Here is a 23,808-nt window from a genome sequence, read left to right on the forward strand (position 1 = left end):
AGCCAAATGAATATGATAGTGCTTGGAGGAAGTGAGGTTGAGACTGTCCTGGTATTGTGTAGGTATGCTGGGAGTAATGCTGGTGTCTTTGTGACCAAAGGACAATACCTAACTGGCAATGTTATTGGTCAGGGTATTGAGCATGGCAGGAACAGCCAGAACATTGAATTAGCCAAGCTCATTTGGATATGTAAACATGTCTCTTGAAGTATAGCAGACCTCACTCTGAAGATTGGAACTGCAAGGAAGTAGTTGATTTGGGACAAGTTTATATGGATTGGTGACCTTATTGAGTCAGGGGAAGTTCACATTTCAAGCTTATCTCCTCCAAAGACTTGTTTTATTCTTACTGGATGTAAGATGTAAGATGTTGGTTGCCAGGCTAAGGAGAGAAGATAATCTCTAAGCCCCATGTGACAGAAGATTGCTTGGGTAGAGAAAAGACTCAGCTAGTTGTGATCAGCCTTTGATACAGAGGTGGCTGTCTAAAGTATCGTGAGATGTTGAACAATGATCATTTGCTATTCATTTTCAAGGGTGGAGAGGATCAGAAATCTAATGGGCATCTCAAGACCATGAATGAAACCTGGAAAGGTTCCATAGATCCTGCTTTTGCATAAACAACAAAATAATAATTTTAATGACAATCCTGTGACTTGGCTACATACTTAAGCTGATTTAATTCTGAGACCATTAGCAAGAAGCCAGTTGTTTTGTTTCTGCCAACATGTCAGTAGTTACACAAAATGATATTTTATGCAGTAATCTTTAAAAATGATATATTTCTAAACTGGAAAGTTGACCTTCTCTCATTTAAAATGTCATGCTTGTTCCTGTATTTCTTAACATGCTCTTCAACAACTCTTCAGCAAGGATTCTTATCACTGGGAGATCCTCACAACTATTGTCTGCCATAGTGTTAGAAGAACATGACTTTGCAGGTTCTTTGGCGCTGGCTCGGTATGATAGATCTCCCCTGATAGGCAGTTTCCGTGATGCGTGGCAGCAGCATTACCTCATTTATTCAAGGACAAGTACAAGGCAATCTTACTTTTAAAATTCAGCTCTATCGTTTCCAGAGGTTTTGCAGTGCTGGATTTTTTCTAACAAAATTGCTCACAAGTGGAGTTATTAAACACACAACATTAGTAAAAACACTTGGGGCTTGAGGAGGATTTTAATCTTCAGTGGTTCGGAAATCCCTGGAGCCTAGTGATTGGATTGAGGTTTAAACTGTCAAAGGAAACTGAACCACATAGAGAAAATTGATTTGTGCAAGTTGTCTAAACAGGGCTGAAGATGGGAAAGCTCCCAAACAACTACCATATTCTCTCTCTTTCTCTCTCTTTTTCTCTTTCCCCCCATCTCTTCAATGGAAGCAAAATCCAGTCACCATGCAAGCTGCCAAGTGTATTTATTGAAATGCTTTAATAATTGTTTTTTAGTCTTGTGTTTGAGTAATGAATGGCCTAACCTTATGGGCAGCTGCTCTAAGTCAACAGCTTAGTCAACAGAAAAAGGAGCCTGTTACACAATGAGAATCAGCGTGGCTGTAACAGCTCATAGTTTATGCAGCAAGCTGGGACTAATGGCTTGGGCCAACTATAATGATCATTGAAAATCCCTTATCATGATACTTTATTTAGGCAAACCATATTGTCTTCATTTCTGCAGTGTGCTTTAATGTTGAAAGGTGTGGGTGTGAAAGTTGTTTACCTGTTTCTACACTTTTCTACCCTCTGGGACTCTTCTTCCAGCCAATACTCTCTGTCTCCTCCTCATCTGAAAGTGAAAATTAGACACATGTACTCAATAAACACAGAGCTGTAGACAGCTGTCAGGGAGAATCAAGGTGCAAGAGGTTATGGCAAGTGCAGAAGCAGGGAATCAATCAAAAAACAGCAGAGGCTGAAAGACTGGCGTTGGCTAGGCCAGGCCCAGACCAAACAGGAAAGACTTTGTTTGTTTTCCTTTCTCTCTAGGACAGTCAAGGGGTTGGGCAAATCTAAAATAGACTTCCTAATTTAGTGTCTTACAGTGGTGTTAGACTACAATTCCCATAATCCAAACAAAGGCCATGCTTATTGTCCTTAATCCTGTCACTTAGGATAGCAGAAAATAGCTCTAGTCCTTTTTAGGATCAAGTTGGTTCTTTGTTGTACCATTATACTTGAACATTACACTAAGCAACAGAGCCCAGGGACACATGAGGTAGGAGATGGGGGTGGGATTCCAATGTGGCCTTGCTTGCAACCTTGTGGCTTGCACGAACATTATGCATTTTGGACTCGGTTAAGAAGTGATAAAATACATGGATCCAGCTTTCATACACTCCTTTTAGATATACTGTATTTGTGTTTCAAGTGAGATCCCCAAATGCATTGAGTGATAGATAGAGGCCTTTCTCTGGTCCTCACTCATGCTGAGGTAGGCCTGGGAGAAGATTTTCTTAATGCTGGACTCAAGATTTCTCCAGGGAAAGATGCTTAATGTTGCTTTTCTCACTTGGAGGCCAAACAAAGACATCTGTAGATCCCCAAATCTTTTAGTATTATCTCTGCTATATTGCTGTAAAGTCTGTAAATTTATCTTATTTCTGTGTATTAGTCTCCAATTTCTATTGTCTAGTGGTGTTCTCCTCTCCCCACCCCCATTTATATACTTCTAAGCAGATGTTTTAGCTGTAAGTGTAGATTCTCATAGCTTTTAAACAGTTTGTAAGCCACACTTGGAAAACGTTTGCTCTGAAGCATGTACTCTTTAAGAACAAAATGAAATATCAGTACATATGTCAGGGTTTCAAAAGAAGTGAACGTTCATTGGTCTACCTGGAATTTGAACTTGCGTACAACATAAAAATCTCCCTTGAGGGCTTATTTGTTTTGCAATCTGAACTAGTCCCAAATCCAGCTGGTCAGTTCATGTCACCCAGAAGACGGGTAAGAACATGGAAATCTCCTGATGGTGCTGGAGAACCCTTTGGTTTCTTTGCATGCCATGGAATGTTCCTGTAATGCCTTTGACACACGTTTCTAAATTAAGATGGCCAAAGCCAGTAGTTGAGTTTATGACAAGCAAAGAAATCCCTATACTCTAGCAGTGATACAGGATCACTGTTACAGCCCATGAGTTTGTTGCCGACAATGTGGAAAAGGCTGTCAGTCAAAATAGTCATATTTCACTGAAAGGCTGCCATCCAACAGGTTGGGGGTCAAGTGGCATTTCAGTTAGGGAACTGGGGCTTGTGTTGAGTTCTGGGTGTTTCCAGCCAACTTGGCTAACCATGGGGACAGGAGCATGCTTACAAAGCAGAAGTTGCAGTAGACTGGCAATATTTACATCCAAAGTATCTGCAGATTGGCACAGGAACCTGCCTTGGTATATTTCAGACTGTAACTTTTCAAATAGGGACAAATATTCTCTCCACCACCAATCAAATATTGTCTGTGCCGAATAGGATGATTTCCAAAGTAATCTGTTGTACATTATCACGTCCCGTTTATTGTCAAGCCTAACTTTATTCTAGTATCTATTTAAAATGTGAACGGTCTTCACTGCAAGGTGGCTCAGTTCCCTCCCCATCACAACCCAGCATAAAGTGTATTTGTTGCTGGTATAGAAGCCAGACAACCATATGAATCAGCTGGATGATCTGCACATCCACTGCAGCATCTCTCTCCCCATTAGATGGAGTCTGCAGGTTCCCCCCCAACTTTAACGATGCCCAGATCCAAGATTCCAAATTTCATGAGATTTTACAAGATTTGCTGCAAGAATGCCACAAGCTCCTGAGATTTCTCTGTTCTTGCCTGAGACCTCAGGGTTGAAATTACCAACATGTTGCAGCATTTGGTGACATCTGAGATTTAAGCCCTTTAAATGTGTATGTGTGTGCGCACACACACACACATGTATTTTGTCACCTGTGCGTGTCTTAGTCTGCCACTTGTGATGCAGCTAAGCCAACACGGCCAATGATCGCATCTTCTTCCTCTCCTTTTCAGTGCTCACATGGGGTGGGCAGAAGGCAGTCCTCTGTTGGAAAGGATCAGGGGCTGAAGTCTGATTTACAAAGAAAGAGCAAGGGCTTCAGATATTCACATTAGGAGATAGGAACACTGGAATACTGTAGTTTGTCACTTGTTCACCCTTTTAAATTGTAACAGTTATATATTAATTAGCCTATGCAATATTCTACAGATTTCTTATGCATTCATTTTTGGGAATGGATTTGTTTCCTAGAAGTGCATAGGCTTCTCTGGTGTCCCCCATTTCTCCTTTTTCTGATCCAGGACATTTTTTGGAAGAATCTTTGGCAGTGCATGCCCAGAAGTGGCTCACTTTTTCCCATTTTACCCCTTCTTCATTTGCCACGTCCTTTCTTCCCTTGTCCTCATTCTTGGCAGACCTTTACTAAAAGGCAGCAAACAGTTAAGCAGCGTTCGAATAGAAGCCTCTTAATCCAAAGAGCATTCTTCTGTGTCTTGTTGTGTTCTACAGTAAATATTCTCACTTCCTGCTGAGGCTGCCAAACACACATCCAAAATGGCTTTATGTTCTTTATGATGACCAATTTATTGGAAAGTAACCCCCTTTCTTTACTTTATTTTTTAAAGGCTTGCGGAAGGTTAATAGGTCATAAATTTTTACTATCCATCACAAACCAGGAAGTGATTCTTCTCTTATGACCCATGTGCCTTCCGAGTCTCTTGTACTCCTCTGAAGATGGTTATCTTTCTCTTTGATTGCCTTCTGCTTGGAGATATGGTTCAAATGGCGCCTTCCCTTATCAAGGCTCTGTCGCTTGGTCTTGCCATCCCAAAGTTGCAAGTGTGTGTTTTTCATCTTTAATTGATTTTGCAGCACATTTTATAGCCCCCCGCCCCCAACATGGAGGAAGCTCTTCCTCTGTGCTTGACACAATGGCGGCATAATTGATTAGACTGGGTGGATTGAGAGATTTTGTTTTTTAATGTAACTAAGTTATGAATTTTTATGATAATGGTCGCTCTGCTGGAACAAGGAAGGGTAATTGGTTGGAATGCAAAAAAATAAAAAACCCTTCTCCTCTTCAGTTGACAGGCTATCCAGCTAAGGCCTGTGGAGTATACTTTTGAATTTTCAACCCTAGAACCTGTTTCCAGCCCCAAAAGGAGATCACCCAGTATGCTTCTCCTTCCCATGCTCCTTATATCTGAGATAAACTTGAAGATATTTATATAATACTTTTGTATCCAATAGGTACAATAATGTGGAAGAAAACTCTGGCCTGCAGAGGAAATCTCCGGTTTTAGGGATCTCTGGATCTAGCGATTTGTCATCTTTAGTTCTGGATGGGGTGGCGCTACTCCAAACAGAAACGTTGTACAACAGAATAGATGGCAGCTACGGCCAGGAGGGCTTTTGCATGGTTGCAACTTGTAACAATTGTGCCCTTCCCACACTGCTTATGGTCCCTCATGTCTTGACCACCTCCCGAGTAGATTAGTACAATGCACTCTACATGAGGCTGCCCTTGAATAGCATCCAGAAGCTTCAGCTGGTCCAGAATGCAGTGATGTGGGAAATTATGGGTGTGTCTTGTTATGCCCATGTTATACCTTTGCTTCAAGAGCTGCACTGGCTTCCAGTTTGCTTCCAGATTAATGCAAAGTGCTGATTGCTACCCATAAAACCCTACATGGGACCAGTGTGCTTGAGGGTCTGCCTTACTCTCATTGTTTCTACCTGTTCCATTAGGTCAGGCAGGAGAGGAATTCTCCAGATCTTATCTATTAGGGATTGCCATCTAGTGGGACCCAGGAAGTGTGCCTTTTCTGTAGCTGTGCCTCTCCTCAGGAACATCATATCCTCTAAAGATCAGGTATGCCCTGATGCTGCTGGAATTCTGAAAAGCCTTAAAAATATGTCTGTTTTCCCAGGTAGAGGGGTCAGGAGGCTAACAGGGCCTGTGAGATGGGTGCTACTGTGACTGTTGTGGTCCTTGGCTACCACTATATGTATATTTATTATTGTTGTTCTTGGTTGTTTTATTGAGTTTTTAATTTTGTTAGCTGCTCAGAGTCACTAACGTTGCAAGATGGATGACCATATAAATTAATTAACATAGATAAACAAAAAAACAAATAAATAAATCTTGCTCCCTGGGCATTAGGTTCAAGGCCTCTTGCTATGGTTAAAGACTCTCATTGGCCTTGGGGAGCAGCAGATGGCAGGATAAGGAATCCTTTCCTGCAATGCCAAGAACATTAGGGGCATTGGGAGTAATTGTATTGGTGATATCCTGACCCAGCCATTTTTCAAAGGGGAAGAAAATGGAAAGAAAGTAGACTGGATAGCAATATGCCTTCCCCCACCCTGGGCTGCTCCCATAGATAGCATTATAGTTACACTGAGCACGTATGACTGAAAGGAAGCAAGAGTGAAGCAGGAAATAATTTGGCAATGAAGCGTGCAGTCTTCCTGAGGACGGATAATTGTTGGGACTGGGTCATGGGCAGCATTGTGGAACCGGCAGCCAACAGCCAGGACTGAGGAACAATCAAGCTAGAAGGCAAAGGAGAAAGCAGGAATAGAGATGGAAGTAAGAATCAGGACCAAAAAACAAGACACACCAAAACTCAGCTAGAGCTCATGGCCCCAAGTAAGACTCAGATCACACAGGAAGTATTTTATGCTCCTTCCTGCTCAAAAGCATCTAGAGGCCCCCCTGGTAGGTGGAATTACAGTAATTGAGGTCTAGAAAAGTCTTTGCTGAGAAGCTGCAGTTACACATTTCATCATGTGAGATCCAAAGTTCCTGACAGTCATTTATCAAGAGAGGCCAAATGGAAGGAGAATTACCTGCATGCAGTCAAGATAGATTGGGGGGGGGGGACACAGAGAGTATAGATTTGTGCAGTGACATGTAAGGAATCCTTCAGTCACACCTGGTGTTGAGAAATACTAAAGATTCCCAACACAGCAGAGATTGATTGGAAGAAGGGGAACTGGAGCAATATCTCATGCAGTGAGTTAGTTTGTCCTGTTGGCCAGAAATATGTACTCATGGGAGTCAGTAAATATTAACTGCTCCTGGTTGCACTCTGGAAAGAGCCCACTAGCTAGGAATGGGTGGACCCATTTCCAGTCAGTGTCACTTTTACATGTTTTTATTTATAATTCTATTGCTGTGATAATTTACTCTGGTTCTCTCTGTCTCTATTCCAAAATAACTCCTAGCCCTTCACAACATAAGATCAACCAGCAAAATAGTAATAAATGCAAACATTTGAACCAAGTGCAATGATAACACATCTAGGTGCCCAGCCCGTATTCAGAGATTCTTTGGGAGAGCACTGTTTTCCCAGCCATTCAAAATGCCATCAAGGAGGGCATTCACCCCATCTCTGGGTAAAGGCTGTTCCAAAGCGAGGGGGCTGCATCACAGAAACACTGCCTCTACCTGTCACCCAGTCTCTCCAATGGGAGAGGCCTTAAGTGCCCCCTCTTGAGAACTGGCTCAACTGGGAGGGTTTTACCAGATCTGGTCATTTACATTGTCTAGTGCAAGGTTTCTCAATCTTGGCAACTTTAAGACGTGTGGACTTCAACTGCCAGAATTCCCCAGCCAGCATGCTGGCTGAGGAATTCTGGGAGTTGAAGTCCACACGTCTTAAAGTTGCTAAGATTGAGAAACCCTGGTCTAGTGGCTTTAGTTCTTGGTACTGAGGTTGGTGCTGCAACTGTTTGATAATAAAGCTTTGTAAGCAAAAAGGATCAGGCTGGGTGGCAGAGCTACTGCTGTTCAGCATCAACAGAATTGAGCGAGGTGGAACAAGAAGGGAAACACATGTCATACGCACACACAGCTTGATATCGTATAAAGCTAATTTAGCCTTGCATCTTGGTGCTCAGATATGGATATTAAATTACCTATGTGATAGAGCATACAGATCATTCTGTGAATATCCTTGAAACAGTATGCTACAGGTTGCCTGCCTGTTTTTGTTGTGAAGCCTAGATATGCAAACTTTCCTGACTATCAAAAGTGTATAAGCAGCATTGTGCTCATAAAAGCACTCAGCACATGGATTGGGGGCAGCCTTCAAAGGAGTTTGGCATCTTGTGGGAGGAAACTCAGAATTGACAGGGAAACTGGCAGGCACCACTGTATTATATTACAATAATGTTGACAGTACAGCTAGAAAACAGCCACATGCAAAAATGTTATGCTGGTGACCATCAGCTAGTTGGTTCAAGGTTAGGGGAATGGTTTAACTATCTCAGTGGGATCAAGACTTCAGCAATAAATTGCAGAGAAATATGAGGAACTGGAGAACAAGCAGTGACTGGGCAGAATCAAGTGATAGACATCTTGGGGAAGGGGGCATGGAGACACTTATAAAAGTATATAAAATTACACATGGTGTAGGGAAAATACATACTTTTTTCTTCCCCTCTTATAATGTATATCCCAGTATCATCCAGTGAAATCGATTTAACAGGATATTCAAGATAGATCTAAGAGGGATTTCTTTGAGTAGTGTGTACTATAATGAATTTCTTGAATTCACTGCCACAAAATGGGAAAACAGGTGCTATAACATGGGATTTAAAAGAGGAATCAAGAGATTCTAAGGCCATCCTTCCCCATTTCTCATTATGACTCTGCAATTAAAACTTCTATTTCGAGAGGTATATTAAGCGCTCAGAGGTCACAGTTGACAACAGTTGTCTTCATGCTTTGGGAAGCAAAATGTAGACTTGAACAGTTGCAGGACTGTTTTTGTTTGTGGCTGTTTGGCTAGACTGGAGCACTGTGAGCTGAAGGTAAGGGTTGTGAGAAAAATGTCTTAGAAGGAAGAGAATTCACTAGCCAATTGGCAATATATGGGATGTTTGGTTGCCATTGTTGTTGGGTAGCATTAAAGTGTGGGCTACCATTCAACATCATACATCTGGAAAATTTTTAAGCCATGGAAAAATCAAATCTGCTTTTTGGTAAATGTGTGTAACAAAGCAGTTGTGTTATGGGGCCATCACCCTTCCTATTTTATGAAATTGGAGGGGAAGACCCATAGACCAGAGCTGTGCTCTGCAGAGAACATTCTGGGAAATATTAGGGTTCATAGTTGGTTCCCACAAAGGGCTACCAAAGTTGCTGTGGCTTCTTTCTTACTTTTGTTGAAGGGGAGGGCATCTTCTGCCTTCTCCTGTATGGCTGTGCCTGTCTCCTGTATGGCTGTGCTCTATGGGCAAGCTGTGTTATGTTCATCTGGTCTGCCAATATGAAATTACCCAATGAACTTTATTTATTTATTTGCTTGTTTATTTATTTATTCAACAATTTATATGGCTGCCCATCTACCAATGGAACTTTGGGCAGCAAACAAAAACATAAAAACAGTACATTATCTAAAAGAACCTCATCAAGGCACTGTTGTAAGCACCTTATCAACATATCCCACATATCCACATTGGGCTCCAGTGCCTGGGGGAAACATCCCAGCTCCAGTGCCTGGGGGAAAAGCCAGGTCTTCACAGCCTTCCAGAAGGCCAGTAGGGTTGGCCAACTGCATCTCTGGGGGAAGGTGTTCCAGAAGACAAGGGACCATAACAGGGAAGGCATAGGCAATAGCCAATGTTGACTGAGAAGTTTAGTTGATAGTTCCCATAGGAACTTCCCATAGGAAGGCAGCTATGTACCTACATACAAACTTGAATAAGAGATAATTCATCAAGTTGATAACTCAAGTATGAGCAAGTAAACAAAGGCACTGTTAGGATTTTGTTGTCCTAAAAGGTAACTGCAGCTCTGGGCCGAGGATGAGGTGAAGCATGGCCTTTGTAGGGTTATGAGACTCAGTTGGCAGCGGGCAGCACAGAGAGCGGGTTCTTTGGCGCCATGGCCATCCCCCGCTTGGCTTGAAATGTGTTTATGGCCCTGGAAATGTGACAAAAATGATAGCATCAGAAATGTACACTAATAAAATTTTGTTAGGGGAACAGGATTTTCCTTAACTCCATCAAACATCATCAGCTGGAGCAGTAGAGACAGTCCTTGGAGAAGATCCTAAAGAAGGAAAATCAAAAAAAGTCATACTGGGTGCATCAGGATAGTAAATTCAACTCTGTCAGGTAACACAGTGGTCATAAAATACACCAAAATTACCTACACATAATTGGAATGTGACTTGAAGCATTTCTGCATCCTTAAATAAGTAAATGCGGATTGTAGGCAGTAAGTAGGAGTCAGGATTTTGCCTCTATTTAAATCATCGAGGAGTGGTGATCTTTTGTGGAAAAAGTTGTAGCTTCTAGTATAATATAAATAAGAGAACTCTTCAAATCCTCCTGTAATAAAAAGTGCTGCATGTTTCTTCACAGGCACTTTGTGTCCATCAGGGAAAGATAATTCCCCAAAGGAAGCAGAAACACTGACATTCCAGATGCAGAGAAAAAGAAGAGATTTCAAAATTTAGTACTGAAAAGGGAACAAACCTCCATGCAACATAAACTGAAGCATAGATGGACCTGATAGAAATAACTGCAGTTTCAAATACCTGAAATCATTCTGGTTGTATATACGGACCATCAAATTCCCACTGATAATATTGCCATCAGCATTATTGTTGGCATTTCTGTCATCATTTTTTATCTGGTGCTTTTCAGGTTTGCTCATTTAGGGACCTTTATACCTTCACATGCCTGCTGAGGAGGTTCTCGAGTTTCTATCAGTGAAGGTGTGGGTATATCTCCATTTGCACACAACTCTGGCACAAGCACAGTCCTGGCCACCTTATTTTTCTGCTGGGTCCCTACAATGTTGTCTTTATCTCATTCCCAGACCATTAGTGAGATGGCCTTAAGTCATCCTTAGCTGTACCAGTGTTAAAGTGGCTTTTTCTGTCCAAGGGCAGCCTCAAGGTATAGTAGATCTGTTAGGATGGGGCACTCATTACCATGGATGTAGTAGAGACAAGATAGGGATCAACAATGACTACAACAAATCTCATTTAATATAATTGTCTGCTGAATTAAGAATTGGTAGAGTAGTATGTGCAGAGAGATTGCAAGGAGCCACTCTCAGCTTGCAGGATGGTGGTCAGGGGTGCTGTGTCACTTTAGCATAATTAAGGCTACAGTCGTGTGAAAAAGAAAGTACACCCTCTTTGAGTTCTATGGTTTTACGTATCAGGACATAATAAAAATCATCTGGTCCTTAGCAGTTCTCAAAAGTAGGTAAATACAACCTCAGATGAACAACAACACATGACATATTACACCATGTCATCATTTATTTTACAAAGAGAAAGCCAAAATGGAGAAGCTATGTGTGAAAAACTAAGTACACCCTCACTGCTCCCATAGGTATGAAGAGGCTAAGTAGCAGCCAGGTGCTCCTAATCAAACACCCTTGATCAATTGATCATCAGCAAGTGTGACTACCTCTATAACAGCCGAAGTTTTAGGACTTTGCTGGTCTCGAGCATTGAGGTGTGTGTTAACACAATGCCAAAGAGTAAAGACATCAGCAATGATCTTAGAGAAGCGATTGTTGCTGCCCATCAATCTGGGAAGGGTTATAAGGCCATTTCCAAGCAATTTAAAGTCCATCATTCTACAGGAAGGAAGATTATTCACATGCCTGATTAGAGCAGTTGCCTAGATGCATGGAAATATATGTGTGCAGGTTTGAAAGGCCTTTTCTCAGCTGGTCTGTTCATCTTTATATTCTTTTCTTCTCCCAATTCTCTTCCTTTGCTTTCTGTTAATTTGTTAACAGAATCTAACAGTTTAATCTGCTTTTAATCCACTCTTCTCAGAGCAATATGGCTCCACTGAAGCTGTTCTGACGGGAAATGAAGCAGAAGTACCAAGATAGAGAGCTGGAAAGTAGCAGCTAACTAGATTCTTCTGTTTCTTCTCCCCTCTGGGCACAATGGCTCCTCAGAAGGCCATTCTGGTGGCTTCTTAGAATTGGTTATAAATATCCAGGTGTTATATCCTGAACTGCTCAGATTTGAGGGTCATGATACAGACCCAGTGATGTCGGCCTAAATATCAATACCAACTTTCTCTTCTAGGCTAGAATTGAGAAATACAACTTTGGGGAGTTCTGCAGGAAAGAGCAAGCATGGTTTTCAGTCACTTGGGTCACCAGGAGCAGGAAGCAAGTTTTGACTCCATCCCTAATAATGCCATTTTTATTTTCCTTGATCATCAGTATGTAGCTGCTATTCATTGCAGTAACAGAGGAAGAAAAGAGGTGTCATTTAGAACAGTGGTAGATGCCTGTCTATGGACCTCCAAACACCCTGAGATCACACTGTCAAAAATAAGTGTCAAAATGGCCAACATTTTGTGGTAACCATTTTCAGCAGATAAATAGGAAGCTAAGGATACAAATCTTGAAAATAAACTGTTCCTCACACACCCTCCGCAAAGGGCCAAAACTAGGGGAGTGCTGTTCCTCCTGATGTTACAAGATGACCACCAGCTGGCCAGAAGAGTTACAAGCCCTCAGCCAGAAAAGTTGGCCTGTGGAAGTAAGAGAACATCAAAGATGAACTGATAGCAGGTAGTCACAGGTAAAATAGGAACTAAAACAGAAAGTCACAGGTGAGAAATGCACATGTACCCTGGTTGGCCAGCCAAGGTCCAAGAACAAACAAGAAGAGTCTCCCAATCTTTCTCAGTCAGCAAAAACTGAGGATTAAATTGGGGTATCCTGAATTTTGCTTAACTAGGGAGCTGTGGCCTTTGCATCATATAATTACAAGTAGATATGCAGATGAAAATGACCTCAGGTTGTTCACGCTGACTGGCACCAGCTAGGAAAGAAAAGAAGCTCCCTGATACTGAATCAGAATTTTGTTCCATTCAGGATAATAATGTCTGCTTTGACAGGCAGTGGCTCAACCTGGAGATGCCAGTAATTGAATCTGGGATCTTCTGTATGCAAAGCACAAATTCTGCAAAAGCAGGTGCCCTGTCCCAGCCTTGAGAAGCTTTTCCTGGAGTTGCAGAGCATGCTCCGTTGGACTTTTCAACTCCCTCCAGGCTTTTAAACAAGCATGAAGGTCTTCATTATTATCGGGAAGATTAAAATATGGATCAGACTCCCCTCCCCTACACACCCCTGTGCCACTGTTTCTTAGATCGGCAGGGTATGGAAAAAGCCTGAATGAAGCCACTGTTTGTAACCACCAGCTTCCCTGATACCATCCAGGTAATTACAGGTTCAGGTGAAGGGTTTCAGGGCATCTTAATTACATGTCTCTGTAGCCAACCAGGACCCTGCGGGCAGCAGCTCTTGCAAGCACAGCCTGCTTATTCACAACACCAGGTTTCCTTAGGCATTCTCAACACCGGTAACTGGAAACCAGTGGCCACTGCTAATCTCATACCAGCAGTGATAAGAGCTCCCCAGGAATTCCCCAGTGCCCATGGCTTCTGTCAGCTGGCTGCATTCACACATCTCTGATACCTGAGTAGGGCTCTGCTTCGTGGCTCCTGGATGGCTCTGCAGGTGACTGTACAGCATTGAGGGATAAATAAGCAATGGCACTAGGAGAAAACTGGGTTTTGGAAGCTTAACACAAAGATGTTAACTTTAAATTTTTATGAAACAGAGAAGTCTCCAATACAAGCTGCCACCCCTTTGGCACAGCCAGAGACCATTTTTGATCTAAGTTTTACAAATTTACATTTGGTTCTGCCCTTCCCCACTGCAGTGAGGGCCCTGCTCCTTTGCCCCTGCTTCTTGTCCACCATGACCAGTCTGTAGCCTTTTCTGCAGATATATAATGGCTACTGACTGGATCTAACATGTAAGAAGGAAGTGGCAACCTAATTTAATTATTATTGTAAGCCAGTTTGGGATAGTAGCATTCATTTATTTATTTATTTATTTATTTATTTATTTAAAATGGTATTATCTAAAACTGATTCATAAAAGGAATAATTTAATGTTAATTTTATTTAATATTTAATATTAGGTCATCAATTCATCCTTTTTCATGTGGGCTTTACTTACTTTAAAGCGTTCTTGTTAATATTAACATTAATATTAAGAATATTATTTATTGCCCTAATCCGAATAACCAAGAAGTTACCATGAAGTGTGATGCTGGCTACCAGCTTGGTTGGCTTCAAAAAGGATTGGACCAATTTATGGAAGTCATGGAGATCAAGGGCTCTTAGCTTTGATGGCTGCGGGATGGCCTCTGAAGGCCATCTGCTGGGAGATTAGTGGGCTTCCTTGTGCAGTTGGTTGACCACCCTAAGAACAGATTGCTGGACAAGATGGGCCAGGGGTCCGATCCAGCTTATGTTATTATGTACATTCCAACAAAATAAAACCACACAGAAAAATAAAAACAGTAAACAGACTTACAACTGGTCCTTGTAGCTGTGGCTGTTGGAAAAGGAATGATGTGTCTATACCTGCAAAAATCAGAATTGTGCAGGCAGTGTTTTCTCTGTGACCCTCTGTAGAAGCAAAAGTTGAACTTTGAAGAAACAGCTTAGAACGAGTATTGATGCTTTTGAACACTGGTGTTGGAGAAGACTCCTGAGAATACCATGGATAGCCAAGAAAACAAACAAATGAATCATAGAACAAGTTGATTGAGAGTTTTCACCAGAGGCACAAATGACCAGGCTCAAATTATCATATTTTGGACATATTATGGGAAGATCCAGCTCCCTTGAAAAGTACACAATGCTGGGAAAGGTGGAAGGAAAGAGAAAAAGATAATGACTGGCAGCAAGGTGGATAGACTTGATCACAGCAGTGATGGGTGCACCGTTGGAAGACTTGAAGGGCCAGGACCTTGTGAGATCATCCTTGATGATCAGTTCTTGAAATGTAGACATGTAGACAGTGGGATTTCCCAAGAATCAGTATCAGAAGAATTACTTCTTTACTTGTTCATAAATGATCTGAAGTGAGTAGTAATGTAGTTTGCTGATGATAAAATATTTTTGAATAGTTAAAAGAAAGGGAGGGGGGACAGCAAAGCCCCTTTAGACTGAGAGAATGGCCTTCCCACTGGTTGGTCACACGGTGAACACATGAGCAATAATTGGTCTCTCTGCTGTTGTTCTCCAGCTTCTGGTACTCAAAGGCTTCCTGATTCTGATCTGGAAATTACTACATAGCCATCATTATTAATAGCTACTGATCTGCTGATTGTGCATCCAGATAAGGTTACTAATCATTAATCATCACCATTAAGTCCAGCATTCAGGATGCCCATGTATCTGAATATATGCACTGTATTGCACCCTGACTTCAAGGAAGATAAACTGTTCTCTTGTGGATGGATATGGATGCTTAAACGTGTAGCATTTTGAGAAAGATCTTGACTCTTAATGGAAGGTTATCATTTCCCTCTATCCTTCACTAAAGGAAATCCCTTTGAAATGGAACCTCCAATCAAGGAGTGACACCAACATGTATGCTCAAAGGTGAGACTTTGGCCACTTTTCAGATGCATACTCACACTGTTTCTTTTTTCTCTTAGATGGGTTACTCCTTTCACTTCCTTCTCTTTGATTTTTCCACTAATGACTAGGTTAGCTGTGTTAGCTGTTCATGTGCAATGGCTACAACTCTGAAGAGCATCAGACCCACCATTTTGACAATATGCGCCCAGGTGCTTAATTTGGACAGGCTAGTTGTCTCCCAAGTGAAACCTGAAATGTGCATCAAGGCTGATGTATGTCTGAAATATAAAGATGGTGAAAGATATAACATTGAACGTACAGTTACCCAAACATATGTGTAAAGCAGGCATTGTCCAGCCAGAATTGAATTCTGGAAGGCTTGTTAAGAGTCCTCCTTCTATCTGAGGTTAAGAGATATGGATGAGATGTTAGGTCTTCTCCATGGTGGCCCCCATAGTTTGGAATTCTCTACCCCAGAAATCCATAAAGTTCCCTCCCTTGTGGCATTTTGAAAATCACTTACTGTATATACTTGCATATAAGCGCATCTGCAGATAAGCTAATCTTCTAATTTTTAGCCAAAATACCATGGAAAATGTGCCATCAGCGGATAAGCCGACCCACATTTTTCATGGTATTTTGGCTAAAAATTAGAGGGTTGGCTTATTTGCGGATGGGCTTATACGTGAGGATATACAGGATATAAGGGTTCTTTTAGAAAGTATTACAGTATATACTTGCAGATAAGCCGAACTCAAGTTTTGGGATGTGTTTTGGCACCTTAAATTTTAGATTTATCTGTGAGTATATACTATACAGTAAAACTGTTCTACTTCAAATGTATTTGAAGGAACTTGGCAGAACAAAAAACTATTTCTGCCTAGAGTATTATTGTTGGTCAGAGCAATTAATATAGAGCTAAGTGGAATATTATCTGGCTCTTTGTAAGGCCTTGAAACCCGCTCGGTCTAGCAAAAAGGACATAGTGGCTGGGTTCCTACTTTGTTAAGTCACGGGTTGTTTACCGTAGTTTATAAATCTACTGAGTAACACCAAAACAAATCACTAAGCTGAAACCAAACATATCACATTGTGGGTTAGTGTATTGTGCGAACACAGCCAAAGGATTACTTTCAGATTATCCTCTTTTTCCTGGTTTAAAATTTTTGCTCTCAGCATGTAAGAAATACAAACTACAAAACAGCTGTACAGGCATTTGCTCTGTATTTCTTAAGATTTGATGTCTCCTCTGCAGTGTGTATCTCCTGATACACTCTTCCTTTTGTGTGGATTTGTCTGTGTAAATATTATTTTCACAAAGTACTGCTGTTTCTATGGGGATACCTAGCCGAGTTTGATGGACAGGGAAAACTGCTTGATAATTCTGCAACAAGCCTTCTGTTTGATCAAAGTTGCATGTTGGATTACTCACACATTTGGCTTTGGATCTTTACAGGAGATCAGATTATTGCCCCTGGGCAATTATCCAATTAAAGCAAAATCCTATAGATCTGAATTTAGGTGCTTGTTTGCTCATTAATGTACATTACATTGGCTTTGGAAAACAGAGCCTACTTTAAAGAACCACTTATTTGGTGGGAGTGGAGGTCACCCTTTGCAGTCCTGGCAGGACAAATTTCTTGGCAGCAAATTATGCCCAGTTGCCATTGCTGGTTGCCTGTTCCCTCCATCACTAGTGGTTATTGGTTAAAGAAGGAAACTGTAGACATTAGAGTTATAGCCTGAGCCACAAAATCAGGTGACTCCAGAAGGCCTATCCTGTGCCATGCACTGATCTGAAGCCCAAATATGCATGTGGCACACTGTACCTCTGTTTGTTTGCAAAACAGGTTCTGCCAGATGAGAAATGAAAGGGCTCCGATTTGCAACTCCGAAATGCCTGCAGTTGCTTCAAATTCCCATTTGTTTGTGAAGTGTACTAGTTCAGATGCAAATGGCAAGGATGTGCTGGGTTGGGGTGGGTGGTGGTGGGAACAGAGTACAGTTGTTAATTGTTGATATTTGCCTATTCACTTTTTGTTTGAGCACTCATGATTATTGGTCTTGGGGAGGAAAATAGAAAGTGTTGATTCTAATTAGATCTGAAGCCCAACTCTTCCTTTGCCGTGAAGTATGCAATCTGGGAATTCTCAGCAGCTGCTGGAAGAATGCAGTGTTCACTGGGCTCTGGGTAAAAGAGTAGCTTTCAGGATCATTGGATCCTGCTTTTTCCACCTTAGCTTTCATGATCTACACAATGAATAGCAAATGGGGTTTCATTCAGTGTCTTCTGCATCCTTGCTCAGTTTCCCTGACCCCAGATGGAGGGAGGCAGACTGTGGTTCCTCAGTGGAAGGCCATTCTGCTTAGGCTCGGGGCATTATGCTTACAGTGTTATGAGCTGAAAGGCAAATCATGTCCCAGCAATGTACAACCAGAGTGGGAAGTGGTCTTGCATCTGGAAAGTCTCCATACAAGAGAAATCTGAACTGGCACAGGGTTTCACACACAGAGAGGGATGATATGCAATGGGGTTGGTTCACCCACTGGTGGAATAGGCTCCTGGTGGGGACCATGGCTACTGCACAAATTAGTGGCAGAGTCACGTTTGCCTCATGCAACCCAGTTCCCCTCCCTCAATGCATGAAAAGTGGAAAGATGAGGGGTGGACATTGCCACCATTTTTTTGTCATGGTCAGATCGTCCCTGGTTGCTTTTCATTTTCTGGGATGCTGCCTATTTCTGCCATCCCCCATTGCCTGCAGGGAGGCAGGGCCTATTTTTCATGCACCTCAGGTGAGTAATAGACCAAGATGGGGACATGACGAAGGCTTTGGATCCGATTGTCCCTGTGCAGCCTCTCCCTGTTCATCAGTCCCATGTGGCTCCTGGGTTTTTCAGGAAGATGAAATAACAAAGGGTCACCTAGAGGACCATTGGCAAAAGACAAAAAGCAAACCCACTGAGCAGGTGTAAGAGCCCATACTTCTGTGTACCAAGTACACTCTTTCCTGGAGGGGGAATATTTTTCGCAGTCACTTATGACTTGGTCACCTCATGTGTGGGTCAGTACTTTACGTGAGGCTGCCCTTAAAGACCACTTGGAAGCTACAGCTGGTTCAGATTGCGGTGGTGTGAGCAGTTACTGATATACAGTGGTACCTTGGGTTATGAACGCCTCTGTTAACGAACTTTTTGGGTTACAACCAGCTCCGGCCGCAAAAATTTACCTCGGTTTGCTAACTCCGCCTCGGGGTACAAACAGGATACACGGCCATTTTCCCTCCCGTGACACGGTCCACGGCCATTTTTCCACCCCTGACACGTGGTCCGCGGCCATTTTCCGCCCCTGACACGTGGTCCACGACCATTTTTCCGCCCCTGACACGTGGTCCGCGGCCATTTTTCCGCCCCTGACACGTGGTCCGCGGCCATTTTTCCGCCCCTGACACGTGGTCCGCGGCCATTTTTCCGCCCCTGACACGTGGTCCGCGGCCATTTTTCCGCCCCTGACACGTGGTCGTAGGGAGGGGGACTCTCCCTCCAAGCAATAGCCGCCTCCCTGTCCTCCACGCCAGAACGGATTAACGGTAATTACACTGAACCTTATGGGGAAATTTCCTTCGGGTTGCGACCAATTCGGGGTGCAACCAGAGTCATGGAACGAATTAAGTTCGTAAACCGAGGTTCCACTGTACCTTGGTATGCCCATGCTATGTGAGCTGCGCTGGCTATCAGTAGGTTTCCAGGTACAATTCAAGATGCCAGGTATCATCTGCATAGGTCTTGATTATCTGAAGAGCTGCCTCTCTCCCATCACTTCTGGCTGCCCCATAACATCTGGCAGAACCAGCCCTTTGGAATAGCATCCCCTTGGACATTTGGACTGCCCCAACCTTGCAAGCCTTTAAATCATCTTTGAAAACCTGTTTTCCCCACAAGCTCTGAGAGGTCTGGGTGTGCCCATCTAGTGTGCAGTGTCTCTTGTAGTTCGGGTATGTCTGTTCCCTCTTGCTATGTGTACTGCTGTGTTAACTTTTTTATTGTGCTATTGTCTCTGTTTTAATCTCTGTGCTGTTCAAAGTCAGCATTGGGTTGGCTGGCCTTATTATAAATGATTGAATAAATTGAAATGAATTTAAAAGTACCAAATTGATTCACACATAATATTGGAACTGCTGCATCAATTGCACTGTTAAATGAGAGGTTTTGCTGTACTGCAGTCATTTGGTAGAAGGTAGAACATGATCTACTTAGTAGATCTTAAAGTGACTGGCAGCATGACAGTAAAGATTTCCAGCTCCTAATTGTCCAGCAGTAACAGCAACAAAATTATTTCCTCCCCTTGCCCATCTCAATTATACTGCTGAAATAAAAAATGATTGGAGTAACAGGGATAGGATTTTATGTGGAGAGAGACTGTAAGCTCTATCCAGAACAAACTCGTAGATGCAAAAGTTTTAAATTCTAAGTGTGCTTCTCTTCCATCAAACAGGTAGTAAAGAACAAAGTAGAACTCACAAGCCTGAAATTTAGACCTGCAACACTTTACCTGCGTAATTTTTCTATTTTTCACCCCGTTCAACTTAATTTAATTCCAACTGAACCCAATATTGTTCTAGCAGTTCTTCCATTAGATTCTGACCACCTTGAACACCACAACTGCTTGTGCTGGGTAGCAAGATCCATAAAATCTCCATTTTGTTACTTTTCCACAAAGAATGATCAAGGAATGACCAACACAGCTTTGCTCTGGGGCATTGTGGGAAATTTAGAATGGTACTTCCTAGAAGCCTGCTGCTTCTCCTAAGTTAATTTGGAGCTGTGATGTGGCTCGCTGAGTGTCGTAATTTTCTTGTTAATAGCATTCCTAGGCTGTCCCAGTCTTGAAGGACTCTGGACAGTGAACAGCAGAACAGAGTTAATGAAAAGTTCAATTTTATTCTGTTGAAGACGGAAACAGTTGCGGTGCCCTCAATCAACTTAGGCTGAAGGCACCTTAGAATAGGATACTCTTTGCTTGTTTCTCAAAAGCAAGGAGTGTAGGGGTCACACAAAATATTCCACTATGACTGCAAAAGTCTGCCATCTGATCCACACCCATGCACCTCATAAGGAGAGGAGACCTGTAACAAGGTCCTCCCGAGATGTCTGGACTACACAGAGAAATTTTATTCAGGCAAGGTATTTTAGCTGTATTAGATTTTCTTCCCTAAGCTACCTTTTAGATTCAAATCAAAGGAGAAATGGGCTATTTAGCATACTGCAGTGAGATTCATTATAGGAGAATATATAAACAAGGGAGGAAATCGCAAATTGTTGCTCTCTTAGTGTTCTATGTCCTCCTGTATGTGTCAGAGGATAGAGAAAGAATATTGCTCTGGTATGTAATCATTCTACTGAAATTAAACTTCCGTATATGATTCAAGGATAGCTAATTTTAAAGGGAAGAGAAGAGGAGGAAAAAGTATCTGTACTGCCGTTGTTCTATTTTTATCCATTTCTCTTTTGGGTTTTAAATTTAGCACATTGTAAAGCACAGAGATGTACACCTCCAAACACCAATTCAGAAATCCCCAGTATGCTAAATGGGCTGTTTCTCCTTTGATTTGAATGTAGAAGAAATGTCAGGAAAAAGTCCAATGCAGCTGCATTACGTATCTTCAAAAATAACATATTTGTGCATTTGAATAAGTTGCATTTTGACTTTCTGACTTTTCTTGTTTTAAAATATGGTGTTCCCCAAAGTATTGTTCTCCAAAGGACTAGAGTGATATATAAAAATTGCGAAACAAATAAATACTAGTTGCAAACAGCAGCCTCTGTAAGGCTCAGAAAGAGAAACGCTTGAAAACATTTTGTTTAAAGATCGATACAAAATAAAGTAAGCTCCTGAGAATACCATGATAGCCAAGAAGACAGAGAGGAAAACTACCAGCAGCAAGGGGGATGGACTCAATTACCGCAGTGATGGGTGCAGCATTGGGAGACCCGAATGGCCATGTTGGGGACAGACCCTCTTGTGATTGCTAAGTGTTGACACTGACTTGATGGCACGTAATCCGTCATCCAAACTGGAAGAGGTGGTCTTCCAAGTTTAAATGTTACTGCAAAGTTTGCATCTGAAAAATGCCTGCAAAGTATATTGGTTGCCATATCAGGAGTTAGTTATTGGGTCCACTGAAGATACTGGCAGTTTAGGATGAACACATTTGTTTCTGGTCTAGGATATTTTTCTCAGATTTTAGCCATTTTTTGTTCCATTCCCAGATCAACGTACAGTTTTAAGATCCTCAAATATTTATTTTTAATGTGTGTGTGTATATTTAAATGCAAATCTAATACTGTGTACATTTAAGGCCTGAGAAGTACGTTGCAAATTTGGAGAAATGCAAAAGCCAACTGTAGCAAACCTGCCAGGTACTCCAAAGACCATTTTGCAGCATTGGTCCAAAGCGACACACTCATAGGTTGTGAATTCAGATCCAGGTGGCTGGGACATCCCCTGCATGGCCCTTCAGATTTATTCACCTCATCCTAGCCTATCTTGCCTTAAGGACAGAACTCTGTTTTGTGCTCATTCAGATAGAAAAGTAAGAAGTAGATAAAAATTGCAGTTTTTTGGAAATCAGGATGTCAACAGAATTTACAAGTGTGGAGAATCTCCCCTCCCCTTATATTTAAGTAATGAAGCTGTGTCCCTATCTAATGTAAAGATGAAGATGTAGGTAGGGTGGAGTGGTGGTGATGGTTGGAGGACTCCCCCCCTGCACCAGCTTACCAGGGAGAAAACTAACCAACATCTTATTTTTGTGCTAGTTTTGTATGTGTTGTGAATGTATTTACAATGCTCTGGAGAATTCAGACATGCGATTCCCTACAGGCTCATACCTGAAGTGGTAAACTTTGAGTAAAGTTTTGCCACTTGATTCTGCTGAAAATCTTCCATTGCACCAAAATCAAATTCTGTATAACACTGCAAATAAATTGCTGGTGAAGAGCATCTGCTCTGAGGTGGCCGCAGTTGCATTCCAGCTCCCGGAAGGTGACAACTCCTCTGTTTGTCATTTACTTTAACATTCTATCTATATTTTAAGAGAGATGTAGGGTTTGTAAATCTCTAGCTGCCGCGCTTGAAGCTAAGTAGAGCTGGCAGCCCAGCGATGCAGAAGGCCATTATCTCACCTTTGTGCTTCTAACTGCAGTCACTTGCCTCTTCCTGTTTCATAATACATTCCCCGTGTGGCAGCCGAGAAACTTTTTAACACCTATTGCGGTCATTAAATAATCAGCTGTGCCACAGTGGTGGGCCTATGAAAATTACATGAAGGGCAAATCACTTTGCTCCTCTCTCTATCATGGAGTGTGGATCTTTTACCCCTCTTCTTCCCTCCCCATGGAAATAAATTGATTACATTTTTATTCCAGCCTTCCATGAAGGAGCAAAGGGAAGTTTACATTTGCCCTCCTATTTATATTTACCGCATTCCTACCTTGCTGAGAACAACCGGCTGGGTCCAAGGTCAGCTGGTGGCTTCCTAACCTACTGGAAGATTCCAAACAGGACTGCCCAGCCATCGTATTCCCAGATGGTGATGGTTTCAAGGGTTGCACTGCCTTTGTGCTGAAATGAGCACCTAAAGCAGCTAACAACATTTTAAAACACCAAGCAAAAGATTGGAAACATAAAATACATGCTACAATCAGCTTGGTAAAAGTGATGCATCTTTACAAATGGCTTCATTACTGAGGGGGTGGCCAAATGCAACTCCCAAGGACAGAAACATCCTGGGTGGGGGTTACCATGACATCCATTTTCCCCAACCTAGGTCCTTTGAGATGTTTGGAACCAGAGTCCCCCTCCTCTCTTATGGTTACAGCTTGTGGGAGCCTGAGCTTTTTAAAGTCTCCAAGGTAGGGGAAAAGTGACTTTATACTTGCTCCCTTAAGGCTGGGCCAGGATGCTCCATCCTTCCTCATTTTGCAGCTCTGGCAGGCCATGAAATTGCAAAACCATTTTGGCAACACCTGGACAACGGGGTGTTTTGGTCATGAAGAGAGGCTAACTTCACCTGAGCAATCTCAGCTCCAATTAATGTGCCTCCCCTTGTTTTTTTTGTGGGGGGGAGCAGCTTTGACTAAAAACCCTTTCAGCTTGAATGCATCCACTGCCTTTCTTTGCCTGAAGAGGGCTCTGATGTTTAACTACATCCAGTTCTGGATCAGCATCCTGGGCTGAGTTCACCTGGACGCAGATATTTGCAAATTCAGATGTCCAGCCCCCTGACACACATGCCATATGGTCTGGAGCGATCATTGCCACTGACTCAAGGCCATACATTACAGTCCTTTTACTGAATGTGACCATACATG

General features: G+C 42.2%; 1 protein-coding gene across 7 annotated transcripts in view; it reads left to right on the plus strand.

The window, feature by feature from the left end:
- BCAS3 (BCAS3 microtubule associated cell migration factor) overlaps window positions 1–23,808 on the plus strand; it is a 514,094-nt gene that overhangs the window by 260,185 nt on the left and 230,101 nt on the right. The gene's annotated exons all lie outside the window — the stretch shown is intronic.

Source organism: Python bivittatus, unplaced genomic scaffold, assembly GCF_059951505.1.
Source record: "Python bivittatus isolate LINGU-HERP-01145 unplaced genomic scaffold, Pbiv_v1 ctg000690_np1212, whole genome shotgun sequence".
Taxonomy (NCBI): domain Eukaryota; kingdom Metazoa; phylum Chordata; class Lepidosauria; order Squamata; family Pythonidae; genus Python; species Python bivittatus.